At 36.1% G+C, this 8,076-nt stretch overlaps 1 long non-coding RNA gene across 1 annotated transcript in view; it reads left to right on the top strand.

Moving 5' to 3' along the window:
- The window catches only part of LOC130228410 (uncharacterized), a 1,698-nt gene extending 88 nt beyond the window's left edge, over positions 1–1,610 (top strand). The window contains exons 1-4 of the long non-coding RNA XR_008837755.1: positions 1–170; positions 629–721; positions 813–907; positions 1,288–1,610. The exon at positions 1–170 is cut by the window's left edge and continues 88 nt beyond it. This is a non-coding gene — a long non-coding RNA (uncharacterized LOC130228410). The remainder of the gene's footprint in view (positions 171–628; positions 722–812; positions 908–1,287) is intronic.
- Positions 1,611–8,076: the final 6,466 nt, after the last annotated feature.

Here is an 8,076-nt window from a genome sequence, read left to right as displayed (position 1 = left end):
TTGAGAAACCAGTTAAGCTAATAAAATTGAGGAAAGATGGCTTCACGTTTATTTTAAGAAAATTCACTCAATTATGTGGATTTGATTGAGATGTTTGCATTTGAATCTCAACAACGGCAGTGATCAGACGACATTTTGAAGGAGCAGATCAACAGCGAGCATGTTAAGAGGTAAGCATTAACAGTTTATCATTTTATTGTCTTAAATAACCTAAGCTCTTTCAGGAAAGACACATGCTGTTCAAGCTTGTTCAGGAGCTTAGTTTTTGCCATATGATGTATATAGGGATACACGGGTAGTTTTAACCACCCATTCCTATTTGAAATTGATTTGCTTCAATGTTCATTCTGAATTATATAATGAAGTTGAACAAATTATTTGCATTGTAATATTTAACAGCAATGATCAGGCAACAGTTAAGCAGATGAACAACAGTGAGCTTGTTAAGTGGTAAATCTAAGCTAAGCTAAGCTAAGCTAAGTTAGCTAGCTATTCAATGGGGTTTATGTACAGCTAGTGCTTTTCCATTTCATAAGGTTCCTTTTACAGCATTGCTGATGTAATGTAATGAACTGTTTATATATAATACTGTACATAAATACTAATATTTGTTTGCTTCATTTTTCAGTTTAATGAAGAAAACTTTCGCAGTGTTTTCCCACTAAAGAGGAGCAGTTTATTGAGGCAGATTTTGATAAAGAGAATGGGTGCCATACATCAGGTATTTTTAATAATGTTATTTGTGTGTTATTATTATTATTATTATTATTATTATTATTATTATTACTAATTTCTACACTTTTTTGCATCAGACCTCACATTAAATCAGGGATGAAACGAGAGATGTCGTCCTCTGTTGCTGGTCTATCTGTATGAATAAGAGGAAGAGCTCATCCAGGAGTGCAATGTAAGTGTCTCAAACTGTTTCAGATATTTATGATCTTCCGAAAACTGCATTTTATATTTTTGCATGCTTACAAAAAAATATATAGCTCAAGCATTACACTGTTGAATGCACTATTCCTTGTATAAACATGGTATGTTTTTATAAATGTCTGTACACTAGTATACATTTAAACACCCTGTCCATTATAAGTCAAAATACTTGTGTATTTGTGTCAGTCAGCAACATCTACTCAAACATTATGAAGAATTACTGTTCACAGATATAAAAAGAAATGGTTTATTTCATTAATATATTTCCTTAATGTGTTTTAGTAAACCTTAAACATTTGAAATGTACAACTGCATAATTTCAATATAATAAACGTAATGTTTATTTTACAGTGTGGGAATGCACAGAGAATTGCTGTCTGTCAGAGGGATGACCAACCATGAGGACTTCTGCATTGTCTTGGAGGATAAGTGAGTCATGGCTAGCCTGGAAAATCTAGAATCGCTGAACTGGATTTATACAAATATTCCACAAATTAAAATCACTTACAAAGAAATGAATATTAAGTTTGCAATACACAAATTCTGTCAAATATTGTCTAAAATGTGACTATTCCTACAAAGGAAAGTTGACAGGTCAGTTTTTTCCATGACATGGATAAAGGAATTTTTATCAGAGATTAGCATTGCTGTAAATTTTATATAGATTTGTTTAACATATTGCACCATTTTGTTATCGGTGTAACATGTAATAAAATGATATTTGGCCTAAATGTATTGTGTATGTATTTCATTATACATTATATATTTTACATTTTATGAATGAGTAATTTTCAGTAATAAATTTGAGTAAATGGTGATTTATTTGCATATATTATAAAAGCACATTCCACTAATAATATTAAAATCATCATCTATCACTTAAAATAACTAGTAATTTTCACATGATTCTTTCAAGTGGTTTTCGTTAAAAAAAATGAATATGAGTAAATGGTGGTGGATTTGCTTAAATTATAAAAGCACATTCCGCTAATAATATTAAAATCTTCATTTATCACTCAAAACATTTAGTAATTTTCACATGATTCATTCAAGTGGTTTTTGCTAAAAAAATCAAGTCTTGAAATTTACTTAAAAATAATACGTGCAATAGTGTTACCACAATTTTTTTTTGTAAATAGCACATAAGATTTTTTACAGTGTATGATTCATTGACAGTTTTAGTGATCACTAAGTTATAAATGATAATTTAAGTTGCTTCGATTTAAAAATGAAAATTGCAAAAATAGCTTAAATGTAGCTAAACTACTTTTGCAAAGTAGCTTTTAGCTTAGCCTGCTACATTTCCCAGGGTGTAGCTTTTAGTGTAGTTCAACTATATTTTAAGTAGTGTAGATAATGGCTTAGCTTACTACATTTTGATGTAGCTTGCCCAATACTGCAGAGTTTACAGTAGACAACATACTTTTGTAAAAATTCTGTGAATAAAACTGCACAACTTAAAAGAAACAATGAGTATGTTTACATGGACATCAATTGTCCAATTTTAATATTATTATGACAATACTGTGATTTAAGAGTCTACCCTGTCATTTTAGATTAATCCGACTAAAGACATAATCGAACTAAACAGAAATTAAGACATGTGGAGTATGGCAATTTTAGTTAGGACGATTCTAAGGGCCCATTCTGTTTAGGGGCCCAAAGAACCCCCCGAAAACCTAGCCTAGCCATCTCTAGTTTAAAACCTAACCTAGAAAGCCGTCTGGTGTTGATAACTAGCGTAGAGTGTGAACTGTAGTTTAAAACCTAGCCTAGAGCACCGTCTGCTGATGATTAACTAGCCAAGAGTGTCGTCTGTAGTTTAAATCCTAGCCTAGTGTGCCATCTGCTGTTGATTAACTAGCCTAGAGTGTCGTCTGTAGTTTAAATCCTAGCCTAGAGCACCGTCTGATGTTGATTTATTAACCAAGAGACTCGTCTGTAGTTTAAAACCTAGCCTAGAGTGGCGTCTGATGTTGATAACTAGCCTAGTGTGTCGTCCGTAGTTTAAAACCTAGCCTAGAGCGCTGTCTGATGTTGATAACGAACCTAGAGTTTCGACTGTTGTTTAAAACCTAGCCTAGAGTGGCATCTGATGTTGATAACTAACCTAGAGTGCCATCTGAAGTTTAAAATCTAGCCTAGAGCGCCGTCTGATGTTGATAACTAGCCAAGAGTGTCGTCTGTTGTTTAAAATCTAGCCTAGAGCGCCGTCTGATGTTGATAACTAGTCAAAAGTGTCATCTGTAGTTTAAAATCTAGCCTAGAGTGCTGTCTGATGTTGATAACTAGCCAAGAGTGTCGTCTGTAGTTTAAATCCTAGCCTAGAGCACCGTCTGATGTTGATTAATTAACCAAGAGACTCGTCTGTAGTTTAAAACCTAGCCTAGAGTGGTGTCTGATGTTGATAACTAGCCTAGTGTGTCGTCTGTAGTTTAAAACCTAGCCTAAAGTGGCGTCTAGTGTTGATAACTAACCTAGTGTGTCACCTGTTGTTTAAAATCTGCCTAGAGCACTGTCTGATGTTGATAACTAACCATGAGTGTCGTCTGTAGTTTAAAATCTAGCCTAGAGCATCGTCTGATGTTGATAACTGACCTAGAGTGTCATCCGTAGTTTAAAACCTAGCCTAGAGTGCCGTCTGATGTTGATAACTGACCTAGAGTGTCATCCGTAGTTTAAAACCTAGCCTAGAGCGCCGTCTGATGTTGATAACTGACTTAGAGTGTCTTCTGTAGTTTAAAACCTAGCCTAGAGCGCCGTCTGATGTTGATAACTGACCTAGAGTGTCATCCGTAGTTTAAAACCTAGCCTAGAGCGCCGTCTGATGTTGATAACTAGCCAAGAGTTCCTCTGTAGCTTAAAACCTAGCCTAGAGCACCATCTGATGTTGATTAACTAGCCAAGAGTGTCGGCTGTAGCTTAAAACCTAGCCTAGAGCACCATCTGATGTTGATTAACTAGCCAAGAGTGTCGGCTGTAGTTTAAAATCTAGCAAGAGCGCCTTCTGTAGTTCAAAACCTAGCCTAGAATGCCGTCTGATGTTGATTAACAAGCCTAGAGTATCGTCTGTAGTTTAAAGCCTAGCCTAGAGCACCATCTGATGTTGATTGACTAGCCAAGAATGTCATCTGTAAATTAAAACCTAGCCTAGAGCGATGTCTGATGTTGATTAACTAGCCAAGAGTGTCGTCTGTAGTTTAAAACCTAGCCTAGCGCACCGTCTGATGTTAATAACTAGCCTAGAGCACCATCTGTAGTTTAATACTGAGCTTAGAGCACCGTCTGATGTTGATTAACTAGCCAAGAGTGTCGTCTGTAGTTTAAAACCTAGCCTTGAGCGATGTCTGATTTTGATTAACTAGCCAAGAGTGCCATCTGTAGTTTAAAACCTAGCCTAGCGCACCGTCTGATGTTGATAACTAGCTTAGAGCACCATCTGTAGTTTAATACTGAGCCTAGTGTGCTGTCTGATGTTTATTACTGGCCTAGAGCACCATCTGTAGTTTAATGCTGAGCCTAGAGCGCCGTCTGATGTTAGTCTAGAGCACCATCTGTAGTTTAATACGGAGCCTAGAGCGCCGTCTGATGTTTATAGCCTAGAGCACCATCTGTTGTTTAATACAGTATTAAACTACAGATGGTGCTGTAGGCTATCAACATCAGACAAGTCACAAACTTGAATATTATAACATTTTAACTATAAACTTTTAGGTTTTTGTTTTATAGACCGCACATTATTAGAACCCACTGGACATTATCATGGAGAGCTCAAGCTCTGTGATTGGTTGGATTGGAAGCAGTGATGAATGTGGGTGGTGTAAAAAGAGCTTTGCTGTTTGATTAAATGACAAAAGTCCAATATCATGATCAATAGGCATTAAATTCAGTGAAATGCCCCGGAAGAAAATTTAATATAATAAATAAATAATTAATTAAAATCGGCCTGACATGTGATCATGTAGTCCAAAAGAGTTAAAAAATTGAGTAACTCCAATGAATCATTTTTCAGTGCATCCTACACCCTGTAAAAATTGCTGGGCTCCACACATTTGTGTTGAGGCAACAAGAAGGTAATACCTTTGCTTATTCCTTTTTACTAATTTAAGTGGATTGAACATAAAACAATTGAGTTGTCACCCCAAAACTTCAAGAATTGTGTTGTTTCAGCTCATTTTAAAAAAGTAGTTCGAACAAACAGCAAACATTTGAATGCAGATACTTGTGGCCAACTTCACTTGTCTTGTCAGTAAACGTGTGATGGGTGTTTCTCTCCCTGTATAGGTTAATGCTTCCTGTCACCCAATAAAGAGCGCATGGTGCCGTCTATAGTATGGCCCCCTCCTCCTTTTTTCTTCTTTTTTCACTCACGGTATGCGAGTGTTGTGGTTTTTCTGATCTGTCTCTTTTTTTTTTTATCTACTAAACCTTCATTTTGTCATGCTTCAGGGCTTCCAGCAGATCTTTAAGAACAGCCAGTTAAAAAAAAGAGCCGCGTTCACTTCTCACGCAGAGATAAACGCTCACAGACGTCCAAGAGGGCCGTGCGCTTGTGAATGAGGATGTGGGGAACAAGAATAGGGAGATTGGTTCCAGTTGTGTCGCAATGTGTCTGGTACAGCATGGTACCCATGTGCAAATTTTGCCTTTTTTTTTTTTTTTTGCCTCAAATGAAAATTTCCCTCCAGCTGCAAATGACGACTGCCATCTGATTCTGTAGGGGGGTTAGGCTATAGGGCTGCACAATATATCAATTCAGAGTTGATATGGATGCTTTTCACATGATGTGTTTAACGTCATCAGCAATTGATTTAAAAAGAAAACCGTATGAACATTTATATGTATCCTAATCAATCTAAATGTATTCATTATTTCCATATAATAGAGATATGCTAGTCATGTGGTGGCAGGACGGTGGTTAGCACTGTCACCTCACAGCAAGAAATGCATTGGTTCAAGCCCTGGCAGGGCCAGGTGGCATTTCTTTTTCTTATTATTTCTTATATATGTAAATATATATATACACACAGTTGAAGTCAAAATTATTAGCCCCATTTTTATTTCTTTTTTTTTCTTTTTTTAAAGTATTTCCCAAATTATGTTTTATTTATTTTATTTCGGCTAAAACAAAAGCTAGTTTTTAATTTTTTAAACACCATTTTAAGGTCAAAGTTATTAGCCTCTTTAAAGGGCACCTAGGTTAGCCCTTTTTTCAGATTTAATATAAGTGTTTTGCGTCTCCAGAATGTGTCTGTAAAGTTTCAGCTCTAAACACCCATCAGATTTTTTATTATACCTTTTATTAAATCCTATTTATACATTTTTTTCACTGGGTGGTGGTTTTGGTGTACTGCTCCTTTAAGGCTAGTCCTCCCCGCCCACTGTTTCTATGTGCCTTTCTGCGTGCCTTAATCTCCTCCCTCGGCTGCATCAGACAATAGACTTAAAGGAAGCAGATCTCACATAGAGTTTGTGAGAAATACTACAGTAAGAACTTTATCAATGAGTATTTATTGTGCAGTTGCATCGCAGAGTCACACAAAGTTCACACGCACACACACACACGCATGCACACACCGCAGCAGACACACACACAGACAGACAGACAGAGCGCCCGTTTAGCTTTGCACTCTTTTTGCACGCAAATGTGACAGTATACAGGTTAATCTCCACTGCTGTATAAATATCTGTTATGGTAATGTACAAAATAAACCTGATTTAACGTCCACAAACCGGGATTGAAGCGTCTTCCTTTATAATTGTTCTGACACGCGGCTGTGCTGATGAAGTGAATCTGAAGTGAATCGCTGTGATTCATTACACACATGCTCTGTTTTAAAACATTTTAAACTTGTGAAACTCACTCTTGATCACATTTGATGATTATTGATGATCCTAGTGAACTGAACACACCTTTTATTCCCGGTTGCTTTGCGCACGTCTTGTCTCGTTGATATGATTATACACGTGACTACCGGGACATGTTAATATGTGCAGCTGTCAATCAATTCGGTGGGCGGGGGGACCGCTCTCCTACGTAAAGTTTCGGTTGATCTGAAAACCGCTCCAACTGGTCCACCGTTTTTATGTTGCTAAATTATAAAAAAAGGACTGGGTGTGCTTATATCACCCCAATATGACGGTCTATACACCATACATGCACATATGTCTGTCCATACAGCTTGAAAAGTAGATTTTTCACCATAGGTGCCCTTTAAGCTATATATTTTTTGCGATAGTCTGCAGAAAAAAACATCATTATACAATAACTTGCCTAATTTCCCCTTACCTGCCTAGTTACCCTAATTAACCCAGTTAAGCCTTTAAATGGCACTTTAAGCTGTATAGAAGTGTCTTAAAAATATCTAGTCAAATATTATTTACTGTCATCATGGCAAAGATAAAATAAATCAATTATTACAAATGAGTTATTTGTAATTTGTAATTTATTTAACAGGTACAATGCTCATTAATAAACAGTGAAACTGTAAATAAGCCAGAGTTAGCCACAAGGGCTAACTTTTATCTGTTGCCCCCTGCCAGATTTTAAAAGGCAACCGAAAATCAAAAAAACACATCATCACACATACAGAAACAGTAAAATTACATATGACAAACATGTAATAAGAAGTTCTTAAAATGTTAGACAAAAGAATTACACATGATTACAAACTTGATTTGCTTTCAGCCATTTCTTTAACTTATATTTAAACATTGAATAATTTGTAACACCCCTTAAATCAATGGGAAGTGTGTTCCAAAAATGACTGGCTCTAACTGAGAAGACTGACTGTGCAAAAGTTGTACGTCTGAACTGCACAGCACAGTCTCCCCTGGTAACAGATCGTGTTGCTTGACCATTATTGTTCTTGTGTGTTACAAACTCACATAATGGGGGTGGAGCAGATCCATTTAAAATCTTAAAATCATACAAGCATCAGTCAAATATTTCATATTATCAAAGCTCAATAAATAATGTTTGTGTATTATATTACAATGATGATACCTAATAGACTTCTGATCAAATACTTTAAGCGCCTGTTTATAAAGTGATTCAACTGATTTGAAACCGTTTTAATTGCCTGTGACCAACTAGTAAGAGAATATGTAATATGAGAAAAAATCATGGAGTGCATAAAA

Source organism: Danio aesculapii, chromosome 5 (assembly GCF_903798145.1).
Source record: "Danio aesculapii chromosome 5, fDanAes4.1, whole genome shotgun sequence".
NCBI classification, from domain to species: Eukaryota; Metazoa; Chordata; class Actinopteri; order Cypriniformes; family Danionidae; genus Danio; species Danio aesculapii.
The sequence above is the reverse complement of the archived record's forward strand: the minus strand, read 5'-3'. Positions and strand labels throughout refer to the sequence as shown.